Here is a 14,892-nt window from a genome sequence, read left to right on the forward strand (position 1 = left end):
CCACCCACTTGTTCTTTTAGCATTAATGAAGGTAACTGTGGTGAGTCCTGAAGCCAGCTAGGCCATCCTTACCAGTGTCCAGAAGCAAGGTAGATTTCCTGTCCTTCGGTGTTAACATAGACAACCCCTTCAATGCCAACAATGACAGAGAGGCTGCACAGATCTATCCCATAGTAATTTGGGTCCCTTTGACTAGCAGGGAGTCTGGTACGACTCAGGCACAATGTTTTATTTCGGTTCCCGGCACTCATGTCCAGTGGAGAGTACACACACTGCCACCATTGTTGCCCCCTCAAAGTCGTGCAGTGCTGCTGTCCATGTGTGGAAGACAGAAAATTGTCACCTGTTGGCGACGGCAACGAGAGAACTTTATCTTTCTGATAGTTTTTTCGGGGACGTTAGATACCGAGGCTGGGCCTCATTACTCCAATTTCTCTGGTTGAGAATGTAGTCGGAAGGCAGGAATTATACCACCTGGAGGAGGGAAGAGCCGAATATTGTAATTGGATAAAGGTTCCTGTCATTGAAGGCTGGGCGCAAAAGTAAGTACTGGGACAAGAAGAAAAGAAATGGAGGTAATATTATATCATATAGATAATCAGGGCTCCTGACTTTATCATGTATGTGTCTAAAGAAAGTGTATGAATAATGTTTGGACTTAATATATTTCTTTTTATATGTATCCGTCCAAACTATATAATTTAATTGTAAACTATACAGAAGAAGGAATTTTGCCTGGAACTTCGTTAAGATGCGAACACTCTTCAAATAAATAAATTTAGTTAGTAGTTTGAGATTCAAAATGTTTCCTTTCCGTAACAAATGTGGGAGAAACATAAAAAGTAACATAGAGCAGAAGGTAAGCAAAGGTTTTCCAGGGCATTGCAGAGTTTGCAGTTTCCTGACTAGAGCTCAGATGAGAAATGTTATTTCATCTGGTTTTGTGTCTGAAAGGGAAGTCGGTTCACCTGTGTCATTAACAAGTTGCATATTGGGACGTGTAGATGGGCTAGTGTATATGAGTGGTGGGGCCATTTGTTAGCTTTGGGTTGTGTATAACAGGGTAAAATACATTTTGGGACTGCTAGTGCTTTCGCATAGTGAAGTCAACGGGCATGGTTGAAACAGCAGCACAATGGATGAATGAAGGGAGGAACAAAATGCCCACTAATTTTCATAATAGTGCCTCAGGGAGTAGAAAAGGTGAAAGGGTTCCATAAATCTTTAAAAATTAAACTTCAGGGGGCGTGGTCGAACGCCGAGGAAGATGGCCATGTAGCCGCACCGCTCCGTCCCACTGTTATTTACTTAAGGCATTGCGCTTGTTTTAAAAAAAAAATATTCTTACATTTTTCCTGCTGGGATACGTCAGGCTCATTCCGCGAGCAATCACTAAAGCAACGCTCTGTTCCACCCTTTGGGAGCTTTTTCTATAGTCCGTTGCCATTGCTCCCTTCATGAGGAGACGTTCGGCGTCGCACCCACTGTGATGTGCCGACCTTGGCCTTAGCGGCTCCTCCTTCACAGCAATGCCACCACTGGTGCTGTAAGCTAACTGCACAGACAATTATCTAAGCGAGAGTTTTATACAATGCTCTATTTACTATTTTATATATGTAAAGGCAGTGCTGTTTGCGGGACACCTTCAGTGCAGACTCCATTGGTGTCCCACCTCTCCTCACAATACTTCAAAGCAGGGAAGCAGCATTGGCCATAGTATTGTTTTTCTCACAACCTTTCACAACATTAACCATTGGATGAGACTATTTAAGATAATTTACGTTCTTTCTGACTACTTACAAAGAACTCTGCTTGGTCACGTAATAGTTTGCAATTACGCCAGTATTTCAATACATGTAACTGGATGCGCTGTGGAATTTCATTACCCAAAAAGTTGATTCTTCTTCTACTATTACCGGCAACTACAGAATTTGCTTGGATTGTGGTGCTCTCTTGCTGATGTCTACATAGACCTGCGCTACAGTTAATTCAGTTTTTTGTGCCTGGGGCTCAGTGCCTTAATACAACATTTCAATTGGTGATGCTGCATTACTCAACCCTGTCTTTAGTTTGCTCCTTATTATTATCTGTCTATTCCATTTGATCTCCATTAACAGGAGGTAGGCAGTCAGCATAATATGGACATAATAATTGCAAACTATAAGATATAATACCTCAACAGCTGACCACCAAGTGACTTCTCTAAATTGAATACGTCATTCCATATCATCCTAAAGGCTGTCCCTAACTCTGGGTCGTGGTGCTACCACCATTCTGCTGAACTTCAGCCTTTGGTTCTCCTCTTCATATGCCTTGTTTGGTCTTCAAGCTTTAGCACCTTTATATTAGTGTCTCCACTTTGAATATTATCCTGCCACTAAAAGCTGCTACTATGGCTACCAGCAAAACCACTCAACAAAAGAATCTAATATCTCTTCAACAAATCTTAAAAGAACTAAAAGTGTTTCACTATCAGAAATTAGAGCACTTAAACCTTTCATTGAGACCGCAAATCTAAAACTACAGCAATTAGATGACAGATGTATGGGCTTCGAAAATAGAATGGAGGAGGTGGAAAGAAGAGTTGGTCTAGTGGAGGATGTCTCTGTCATGTGTCTGGGTACCTGGAGTCCGTGCAGTAGATATAGGTGGGGTGGCCATTGAAGGTTCCGTCATGTTCTTCTTTAACAGTGTGGTGACGGTCTAGTCTTTTTCTATCTCACTGCTGACTGGGGGGTACTTTACCCACTTCCTCCCAGCATTCCTTGCATTGCAACCACAGAGTTACGCTCTATGCCTTTCTCTCTTGGTAAACGCTCAGTGTTCTATTCTCTCGCTAGTGAATTTTACTTTCCTTTTTGGTGCCTCACGGATACTTTTCTCCATACCCTTCCCCCCCTTTTTCCTCATTTTTCCGTTCGGCGTTATTTTCGCTTCCTCCTTCCTCTCTTGCTTTCCGCGAGCATTCTGTCCTCAGCTGCTATGGCTGTGTTCTGTAGTCAGGACCGCTACTCGGTTCTTGACATTTTCCAACACCCTCCTGTACCTCGCTGCACGGGACTCATCTTTCATTACGCTGCAGCTTCCATTTACCGACGCTGCTATCGGCTCACTCTGGAAGAGGGTGGGATACAGTAAAGACTACCAGGATTGTCACCCTGCAATATCCAGTCATCCCAAGTGTTTCCACACAACAAACAGCAACCGCATATCCTACCTGCACCAACATCCTGCAATTGGTTTTTTTTCAGCACCCAGCTTTTTTCCTATTTTTCGTCTGCCTCGTTGGAGGAGCCACAGGGCTACAGCTAACCGGTGGCCACTGTGGCTTCCTATCGAGACAGGTCTCCACCACGGAAGCGTAACGAGGAACACAAATACAGACAGAGCCGGGACAACTACCGATCTGACTCCAGTACTTCAGGTGAGGAGACGGAGGAGGGCAGTGGGTCAGAAGAAATTTAACCAGTGTATGACAGTCTCCCCCAGACTGGCGCAGCTTGATAAGTCTGTCAAAGATCTTCAGAAACACAGCGAAGACTTAGAAAACCATAGCAGACAAAACAATCTTCGAATTTCAGTTCTGCTGGAGGGTTCTGAAGGAGTTAATCCCTTTGCATTTTTGCAAACATTTCTACCAGCCTTACTTCATTTACTCCTGGTGACTGCATTCAATATATAGCGTGCTCATCGTATTGGTCAACCAAATGTCTCCACTACCTCTCATCCCTCTGCCAGAATACTTATATTCAACCTTCTTGTATACTCCCAGCTTCAGATCATCCTATCTACTGCCAAGGAACACAAATCCCTCCTCTGGGGCATGGGAATAAGTTATTCATCTCACAAGATGTTGCCAGAAGTACGGCCCAACGCAGAAAGATATTACTATTCTTTCATCGAGCCCTGAAGCAGCTTAATATTCGTTATGGGCTATACCATCCATGTTCCTTTAAAGTTACACACGAAGGTCGTACTGCTGTGTTTGATAATCCCGCTGACCTAAGGGCTTTCATAGGCTCCATTAAAACCGAAGCCATGGACACATCCTCTCCTGCTAATGCCTCTAAACCTTTCATAACATGAATGTTTTTCTCTTTCACTTGTTTTTTGTAACTCACTTGATGCCATTGTTATCCTTTTATCATAGCTTGGTGGGACAGGCATGTTGCAGCATCCTTCTTCCACTGTGGGTCGTTCTTTTTCCTTTTGACGACTCAGCAGACGTCACCTATACCTGCCACATTGTTCTCCCTTCATTTTCCCTGTATCCTGGTCTGATCTCTATATTCTTCTTTATTTTTTGTTTATATATATATATATATCAGACCCACTACCCCCTTTCCTGATCCCCTATGTGTTCTCCTTATGTGTCTTCCCCCGGGTATGTGTTATCAAAAATGCATTTCTACTATATTGAATCCCGGTACTCACCATGGTCTCAGGCTTTGCTTCTATAATGTTCCAAATGGTTAAATGATTCTTAAGTGTGTTACGTGGAACATTAAAGGCTGCAATAATCCTATTAGAAGAAGTAAGATTTTATCTCCCCTTAATAAATTCAATCCATCTGTAGCCTGTATACAGGAAACACATTTATCGAGCAAAGAAGCTATGAAACTTAAATCCCTTTGGGTCAAAGAAGTAATTTCCAGCCCAGCTGTTGCCAAGAAAAATGGAGTTGCCATATTAATAAGTAAGAAACTACCTTTCAAAATTCTAGACCAGGGTGCTGACACCAATGGGAGATGGGTATGGGTTAAACTCTTGATTGAGTCTACACATGTTTCCATCCTTAAAATCTATGGTGTTACTCTACCTGATCCCAATTTCTGGATCTCTCTCAAACATAGAATACTTAAAAATAGCTTCACTAATGTAATCATGTGTGGTGAAGTCAATCAGGTCCCTGACCCGTTTCTGGATCGGAAATCCAGCTGTGTGTACAAAACTAACAAGTCTCATAAGTCCTTTTTGGGGTGTCTACCTGAAACTGGTCTTATCGATTCTTGGAGGCTCTCCCATCCCACGCAACTCGAATATACTTTTCACTCGCCCCCTCACAACACACTCTCACGCCTAGATTACATTTTCTCCACTAAAACGCCGACAGGTTCCATTGTTGACTCCTTTAGTCTTTCAGGTGTTAACAAGATCTCATCTCGTTGGATACTTAATAACTTCCTATTACAAGATCCACAGTTCCTTCAATTCGTTCAATCATTTGCTCAACAATTCTATGCTGATAATCAAGACTGTGAAACCTCTGTTGTGAATAATTGGGATGCTTTTAAGGCTGCACTAAGAGGCCATATCATGGCCTACTCGGGGGAAAAAAAAAGCATTGCGCAGAAAACATCTGGATAATCTTGATTCCCAGCTCACCCTAGCTGAGCAACATTATTATCACAACTCTTACTCAGAGAATCTCTGTCAGGTCATGGCCTTATGCTTCCAAATGAATGAGATTACTGATCTAGCCGCAGGGACCATTCTCAAATATAAAACAAAAGTTTACCAGACATCCAATAAAGCCAGCAAGGCTCTAGCCTCTTACTTGAAATCAAAAAAGAAAAACTTTATATATCCCACATTAAGGATACATCGGGCACCTCACATCATCAATCCAATGATATACTAAAATGTTTTTAAACGTTTTATGAAGATTTATATACTTCTGACAACTCTATTTCTCATAATAATATTGTTTCATTTCTCAATAATGTTAACAGATTTTCTTAACCCTCAAACTGATCTTTCCCATTTAGATAATGATATTAGACTTCCAGAGATCGCCTGAGCCATTAAGGGTTTGGGCAGGGGAAAAGATCCTGGTCCAGATGGCCTCTCCACTGAATTTTATGAAAGTCTATCTCAGTCCCTTAAATCCAAACTTAAACTCTATTTTCCTACTTTATATCTCAAAAATCCTCATCCGGTTCATTCTCTGAAGCTCTACTCATACTATTCCCTAAACCAGATAAGGACCCAACACTTCCCAGTGATTATCGCCCCAACTCCCGCATTAATGTTGAAAGTAAAATCTTTGCAAAGATTCTAGGCAACAGAATTGAATCCCCTCTCCCCGCCCTGATTAAATCAGACCAAGTTGGCTATGTAAAAGGACGCAACATCTCTTCCAATGCAATGCTACTACTGGATGCCATCCACCTAGCAGCAAAAGATAAAAAAAGATAAACAAGGTTATGCAGCCATTGCATTAGATGCAGAAAAAGCTTCTGACTGTGTCAATTGGGACTTTATGTTTCAATCCTTACAATGGCATGGTTGTGGTGATAAGTTTGTTTCCCTTTTTAAACTTCTCTACTCTTCCTCAAAATCCTCTATCTGTAATGGTCAATCTTCCTCCTTTTACCCTCTACGTATAGGTACTCAACAGGGCTGGCCTCTCTCCCCAATCCTGTATATTCTCTCACTAGGATCCCTATTAGAACTAATTAGATCCAACAAAAATATTCCTGGAATCTCAGGGGGAACATCACATATTCAAATTGCAGCATATGCTGATGACATCCTTATTCTTATTAATGATCCTAAACTCCATCTGCCAAACTTACTTAATACTCTATATCAATTTGGCCAAATATCAGGATATAAACTTAATAAAGACAAATCCAAAATGTTGCCCTTAAATCCCTATTTTCTCAAACATGATATTGACCTCTTTGGCTTCAAATGGTGTAATGTCTCTATCAAATATCTAGGTATTCACTTTGCTTCAACGATCCATGATCCAACTCAATACTCAGATTTTGCTGGATAAACTCAAGGATTTTACCGCTAGATGGTCCCCCTTTATCTCTCATGGTGGGGACGGCTTGATACAATCAAAATGATGCTCTCTACATTGTTTTATATTATTTGCAGCTACTTTCTGTCCCTATACCTTCTTCCTTTTTTAAATCCATCTACTCTATTTTACTTAATTTTCTTTTGAGTATTGGGAAAAGTAAAAGGATTGAGATTGCCAAGCTGAAAGCGCCTTATGACATGGGTGGGGTAAGGTTCCCTGATTTTAAATTATATCACTTTTCTCCTGAAGCAATCCCGATGCTGGTTTGCATGCCCAGAAATATCTGATGTTCCCCTATGGTGTACTTTAGAGAAACATATGGTTCATCCCTTTGCAATTGCTGACCTCATCTACATATTTAATCATTCCTCCATGGCTATCTCTGATTCCATTAAAGCCTCCATTTCACCCCTACAAATGTTTCTCTTTCCTCATACTAAAACTCCTGAAAAGTGCCTCTCGCCTTTGCTATGGCACAATAAGGATATTGTGATTAATAATAGATCCTTGAATTGGAGATTCTGGTTGAAAAAAGGCATTAGATGTCTTCAACAAATTGTTCATGGCCCTTCTATTCTCTCTTTTCAACAATTAAAACACCAATTCTCCATCTCCAATGCAGACTTTTATTATTATAACAATCTAGTCAATTCTTGCCTTGATGCACTCCATCACTTTTATAATGATATTCTATACCAGACGCTTTTAGATTGTTGCAGTTTACTAAGATCTCTGATATCAGAGCTTCTAAATTTTACGATATTCTTGCCTCAACCTCTATGGTGTGCCCTGTGCGTCTCAGAGGGGAAAATGATTTTGGTTGCACTTTTGATGACCGCACATGGTCCCTTCTCTTTTCTAAAATTAAATATATTTCAGTGTCAGCTAATATCACACAACATTTTTTCTTCTTTATTCACAGAGCATACATTACTCCTGTAAAACTAGCCAAATCTAAGATTGATGGTAATGATAAATTATGGTCTTGTGGTTATGATCCAGCCTCTTATGAACATATGTTTTTTAATTGCCCTTTTATTTTCAGGTTTTGGCAGGATATATGGAAGTATTTTATACTTATTTTTTGTGGATATTCCATTATTTTTTTTTATTAGCTTTTTAGGAAGCCTGGCTGGTGATACCAATTTCGCACTTGACTCCGCCAAACTGTATGATCTATTTATCGTCATTGCATTGAAACTCATTACAGGCAATTGGAAAGACTTCCGTTCCCTATCTGTTAGGCGATGGTGGAACAACATCTGCTACATACAAAGAAAGGATACTATTGCATTCATTAAATTCTGATTCTTATATTTTTGTTTATATGCAGTCCATTAGACTAAAGATATGCATGTTTTGTCGTGCTCTATGCATGTTCAGTGTGTTTAGTGAGGGTTTTGTGCTAAATGGCATTACACCTGCGGTGGACCTCATGGATGATTGCATTAGTCCGTTTCCACAACGACACTGCTCAGCAGTTTGGTTAGGTTAAGGCCCCCACAGATGCAGGAGCACACAGTGCCTTTTTTATTTTGGTTATTGTCAGTGGCGGAGCAGCACGGTAACAGGCTGCAGTGCAGGCTTGTAAGGCGAGCAGTGCTACAGTGGTGCAGTGGCATGTTTGGTGCCTGCAGTGCTGGCAACCCGAGTTCAGTTCAAATACATTGGAGGGACGCAGGCTCGCATGAATGCAATGACGGCTGCTTTACATTCAGTGGGGGAAGGTTTGAGCGATTGAGCTATCCCGGAATGTTAATATTAATGTTACAGGTACTTATATAGCGCACGTTCACCAACGGAGTTGGTCTCCAAGTGCTCAGGTGGATCTGTAAACAAAGAGGTGGGTTTGGGTAAGTGGGTGAAGAGGGCGTACGAAAGTGAGAAGGTGGTGTCCTGTTGGCAGCTTCAGTTCGGTTTTCACGGTGCGCTGAGCTTGGGTGTGAATATAGGATCAAAGCAAGTATTCTTGTGCTGTTGTTTTTGCAGTTTTTGTGTTGATTGTTGTTGCAGTGTGGTGAAGTGCATGCGGTTTGCTGCGAGAGAAGTGGTTGTGTGGGTTTTTGTGAGTTAATTATGCAGAAATTTGAGGTATTGGTTAGTGGGTTATATGTCTCTAATCCTTGTAGTTTTTTTTATGTATCTGGTTGTCATACTGGGTAGGTATATTCTTTCTCTTTCTTTCCTGACTGTCTAGTTCTAGGACGATGGCGTGGCTATTTCTTAGCTAAGTTATTTGAGTTTAGTACACTCGGTAGGGCAAGCATTATCCCCTAGTTCGATAGTGGTGTTATATTATCATTCCCCGTTCCTTCCTATCTATTTACTGTTGGTGGCCCATTGGGTAGGGATATTCTTTCTCTTCAATTTCCTGACTGTCTAGTTTCTAGGGCACTGGTGGGGCTGGTCCCCAGCTAAGTTATTGAGCTTAGTACACCCGGGTGGGCGAGCATTATCCTTACCTAGGTAGTGGTGTTCTATTATCATTCCCTGCTCCTTCCTATCTATTTACTGTCAGTGGTCCATTACTGCCTGTGAGAGAAGGTGTTATTGCTGGGAACATACCTTGCCTTCCTTCCCGTTTAGTAGGTGGATGCTCTTTGGTATGATTCTAGGTGCTCTATCTTTCAATTGATAAGTGGATATGTTGTAGATCCATATATCCTTACTTCTATTAAGGGTCGAAGGCTTAGGGTATAAGGGATAGGTTCCTCTCTCAGCCTATTTCCACTTTTTATGTCCCTATGGGCAGTCTTTCTAGTTATTGGGTGAAGAGCCAGTATTGGAGGAGTTTCCTGAATTGTAGGTGATCTCTTGCGTTCCGTATGTTCTAGGGTGGTTGGTTCCAGGGTTTTGGTGCGAGGTGAGAAAAGGAGGATCCTTTGAGTTTTCTTTTGCTGTATGATTTTGGGTTCCAAATGGATGTCGCTACGGGATCTGAGTGGTCTTGTAGTGTGATGTACGTTTATTTTTCTTCTAAGGAACTCTGCACCTTGGTTGGGGGTTTCTATGTGCATTATGTACATTGATTTGAACTTTAACTGCTGTTTGATGGGTAACCAAGCGCTGGTGTGATGTTTTCTCTTCGAGGTAGTTTAAGGAGCATTCTGGCTGCCGCATTTTGTATGCGTTGGAGTTTATTTAGGCGTCGTTCAGGCATGCCTAGATATAAGCTATTGGTGTAGTCTAATCTGGACATGATGAGAGTGATGACGGTAGTTGTTTTGTTGGTGAATGAGAGGAATGGTAGGATCCTTTTAGCCACTCGCAGGAGGAGGAAGCATTTCTTGATTAGTGCATTTACTTGTGGCTCTAGAGTGAGTTTGTTGTCCATAAGGACTCCCAGGTTTTTTACAATCAGTGATGGGGCGGGGGTTGCACCAGATTCTGTTGGCCATGGGACGTAGAGGTTGTCTTCTCTGTTTTTTGTGATGATCATTATTTCTGTTTTGTCTGGGTTGAGTTTGAGGTAGTTTAAGTTCATCCAGTTTTATATTTCACGAAGGCAGTTCTCTAGTGTTGAGTTCTCTTCTTGTGAGTCCTGTATTTTATAGACTATTTGTGTGTCGTCAGCATAGTTGTAACATGTGAGGCCATGTCTTTCGATGTGTGGAATTATAGATGGGAGACAGGCGGATGATGAAAGTATATTTATTCTTGGTAAGGCAGAAAACTTCTCAAGGTAACAAAATAAACAAGTCCTTCCGGTTTGCTTCACCGGTGTCTTGGCTTCACAGAGTATGCTGGCCTTAGTCCCAGCTTGGTTCTATCCCTTAGTATCCGGATAGGCCCACCACTCTGACTCTCCCTCCTCTCTCTTCCCGATATCCTGTGGAAAGAGAACGAACACCCATCAGAATGGTTTGGTGCGCTTTCATCATAACAGCTGGGTTTAGGGCCTCACCAATCACTGAGTGTCCAGCCTAGCCCCCTTTCTATTGGTTCATGAGGCTTTGACCCGCCTCCTTTAAAGGACGCCGTCCCGGCGTATTGCCATTCCCCTTTAAGCAATGGAAGACCCTCGCGTCGGTCACGTGCCCGTGGCCCGGCCGAGTAGGGGCATGGTCAGCTGCTGGGTGGTTCCCTCCCGCTATGGTTAGCCCTGGGGTCGCCATGAGGAGCACGGCGGTGGCGGGTCGGCCACTTCTCCCTTCGCTCACCCCCATCTGGGCAGGCCTGAAGACAAGGTAAGCCAAGCCGAGGCGTGCTCAGAGCACGCCGCGGCTCCAGCTGAGGCACAGCCTGTCGCAGCTCCAGCCGAGGCGTGTTTGGTGTACGCTGCAGCTCTAGCCGAGGCGTGTCCGGAGCACGCGGCTCTAGCCGAGGCGTAGTCTCACGCATCCCCCCCCAATCCCAGACCGATCGGGCCAGGGAGAACACCTGGACAGATAGTCAACCACTAGCTGGAACTTCGCAGGTTTGTGCAACGTGATGAAGTCAAAAGGCTGGAGTGAGAGGAACCAGCGGAGAACCCTCTGGTTTGTGTCCTTATGTAGAGCCAGCCATTGCTAGGGTGCATGGTCGGTGTAGAGCGTGAACCGGCGACCCAGTAGGTAGTATCTGAGCGAGTCAACGGCCCATTTGATGGCCAGACACTCCTTTTCAATGGTCGGGTAGGCCATCTCATGGGACAGTAACTTCCAGCTGATGAAGCACACTGGCTGCAGGTCCCCTTCTTTATCCTGCGAAAGCACGGCCCCCAGGCCCTAGTTTGAGGCATCCGTTTGCAAAAAGAAGTGCTCCTGGAAGTCCGGACAGCATAGGACAGGGTTCGATGTGATTCTTTGTTTCAGGTACGAAATGGCGTTTAGGGCCCTCGGGTTGTTGGTCAGGTTCGGAACTCCCCGAAGCCTCAAAGCGTCGGTCAAGGGGGCGGCCACCGAGGAGAAGTCGGGGATGAATCTCCGGTAATATCCGACCAATCCCAGGAAAGCACGAATCTGCTTCCTGTTATTGGGGGTCGGTATGTCAAGTATGGCCTTGGTTTTAGACAATTGAGGCTTCAGGATACCCCCACCCACTATATGTCCCAGATATCTGGTCTCGTGGGTTCCCAACGTAGTCTTCTTGCGGTTGATGTGCAACCCTGCCTTGTGCAAATCGGCCACTACCAGTTCCAGATGATCCAGATGCTCTCTCCAGGAACGGCTGTACACCACAATGTCATCCAAATAAGCAGCAGCCTATCCATCATGCGGTCTCAGTATGATGTCCATCAATCTCTGGAACATGGCGGGTGCTCCATGAAGTCCAAAGGGCAGAACCTTGTATTGGTATAGTCCTTCTGGTGTAGAGAAGGCAGTCTTCTCCTTGTCCTGGGAGTGAAGGGGTATTTGCCAGTAGCCCTTGGTTAAGTCTAGAGTGCTCAAGTATTGGGCTGCAACCAGGCCCTCTAGAAGTTTGTCCATTCGAGGCATTGGATAAGCCTCATAACTGGACACCGCGTTTAATCGTCTGTAGTCCATACAAAAACAGACTGAGCCATCCGGTTTGGGAACCAGCACCATGGGGGATGACCATACGCTGACGGAGGGTTCGATAATGTCCATCCGCAGCACCTCCTCCACCTCGGATTTGATAACATTCCGTCGGGCTTCAGGAATCCGGTAAGGCCTAAGTCTCACGGGTGGCCCGGGTACTGTCTTGATCTCGTGTACCAGTACATTAGTACGTCCAGGTAAGGCGGAAAAGGCTTTGACATAGGGCGACAGCCTGCTTTTGACGTCTTCCTTCATCTCCAGGGTCAGTGCGTCTCCCCAATTGACAGCCTCCAGGGAATCAGGGTCTGTATTCAGGATCACTTCTGATTCTGGCTCCTCGACATTTACAAAGGCGCTTATGAGAGGCGCATTCCATTTTTTAGAAGATTGATGTGATATACCCTATCTGGGGTGGCCGGTCGGGTTGATGCACCCGATAGGTCACTGGGTTTAGTGCATCTGTGACTTTGTAAGGCCCTCTCCATCTGGCCAACAGCTTGTTGGCGCTGGTAGGTAGGAGTACCAGTACCTGCTCTCCTGGCTTGAATGTTCTCATACGACTCCCCTTGTTGTAATTCATCTCTTGGGTTGTTTGGGCACAGCCGAGGTTGGCTTGGGCCAGCGTGCGTAACGCAGTCAGATGTTCACTTAGCTCCTCGGTGTACTCAGTTAAGGATACCTCTTCAGCTGCTTCCCACTCTTCCTTCACCAGATCCAGTATGGTCCTTGGTTGTCTCCCAAATAAGAGCTTGAAGGGGGAAAAACCAGTGGAAGACTAGGGGGTGTCTCTTAGCACCATCAAAACCAAAGGGATCACCCTATCCCAGTTTTTCCCGGTTGGTCCCGTCACCCTTCGTAGCATTTTCTTAATCGTCTGGTTACAGCGTTCTACCAGTCCATCGGTTTGGGGATGGTATACTGAGGTCCTCAATTGTTTGATCTGGAGTTGTCCACTTATCTGTCGTAAGAGGGTCGACATAAAGTTGGTACCCTGGTCTGTGATTATTTCTGAAGGCAACCCTACTCGGGCAAAAAACGGGATCAGTTGGTCACATAACACTCGGGCCGATGTCCCCTTCAGGGGGAAGGCCTCCGGGTATCGGGTGGCGTAGTCTACTACGACCAATAGGTACTTATATCCCCGGCTGGCAGGTTCCAGGAGTCCAACTATATCCATGCCGATCCTCTGGAACGGGATCGCTATGAGAGGCTTCTTTTGTAGCGGCGCCTTTGCGGGTAGGACCCCGCTAGTTAGCTGGCAAGTGGGACAGATTTTACAAAATTGGGCAACCTCCCAATGAATGCCAGGCCAGTAGAACCTCTTTAAAAGGTTTTGTTGGGTTTTAAGAGAGGCCATGTGACCCCCACAGGGATGGTTGTGGGCTAGTTGGAGCACTAGGGGGCGGTGACCTTTTGGAAGCACCAACTGTTCCCTCATGGTATCGTTGTTGCCCTTATACTTCCGGTACAAGAGACCCTGACGTAAGAGGAATCCTGGACCACCGGCCAGGTTGGGTTCCCCTTCTTGGGCAGCCCGTTCCCTGGCTACTGGAAGAGTGGGATCGGTTAGGGTCTCCCCTCATATGGAGTCCTTGTTGTCTTCCAACTTCCAATCGATGGGATGTGTCATATAACTAGCCTGACACCAGGCCGTCCGGGTTCGCGTTTTTCGCCCGGGGAGGGATTCACGGGAACCAGAGGCCGTCCCTGTAACCTTGGGTTCGGGCGGTGTCTTCTCCTTTTCCTCTAGGGCCCTGAGTGCCTGATTAAAGTTGGGGATATCGGTCCCGATCACCACCGGGGCAGGGAGATACGGTAGGACGGCAGCCCTTAAGGGAGTGGATGTTTCATTCAAGTCAATCACCACATCCTTCATTGGATAACACTTAATGTCCCCATGAATGCATCTAATAGGTACCGTGATATTAGATAAGCAGGGTGTGTTACTCACGATTGGTGATATGGCGGTCTGCCTGCTGCCGCTGTCCAGTAGGGGGTGTGTTGGTCTGCCGTCGACTCGGATGTCCACCACATAAGGACCCGGGAGGCACTCTTCGTCTACCGGGTGCAGGTAACCGATGTCCATTGGCTCAACGGATCTTTTCCTGGGACAAAATCTGGCGATATGGCCCCACTCATTGCAGTCATAGCATCGCGGCTGTTTATAACCAGGGGTCAACAACGGGGTCTTCTCGTCTACTCCTGGTCTCTTGTCCTCTAGTCTCCTGGGGTTCTCAACAGTGGATCTCCATCGTATGGGCAGGGCTCGGCTACCCCTACTCATAAGGGGGTCGGGTACTGGAATGGCTATGCGGGCGGATACTCCGGTAGGCTGTAGTCGGGGTTGGCCGGCCTTCTGGAATGCCGACGCAATGTCCACGGCTTCGGTTAGGGAGGGCCGGTGGTGCTATCTGACCCACCTCTGCATATGCCCTGGTAGGGCTTCTATGAACTGTTCCAAGATGATTTTGTCAAGCAATGGTTGATTAGCGGGGTTTGGAGCCAGTAGCCACTTCTCAACCAGGTCCTTTATTCTATAGAAAAGCTGGCGCGGGCTTTCCCCAGCCTTGAGACTGGTCTCCCTCAATTGGATTCGGT

Source organism: Ambystoma mexicanum, chromosome 4q (genome assembly GCF_040938575.1).
Source record: "Ambystoma mexicanum isolate Mex_15411 chromosome 4q, UKY_AmexF1_1, whole genome shotgun sequence".
In the NCBI taxonomy this organism is placed as follows: Eukaryota; Metazoa; Chordata; class Amphibia; order Caudata; family Ambystomatidae; genus Ambystoma; species Ambystoma mexicanum.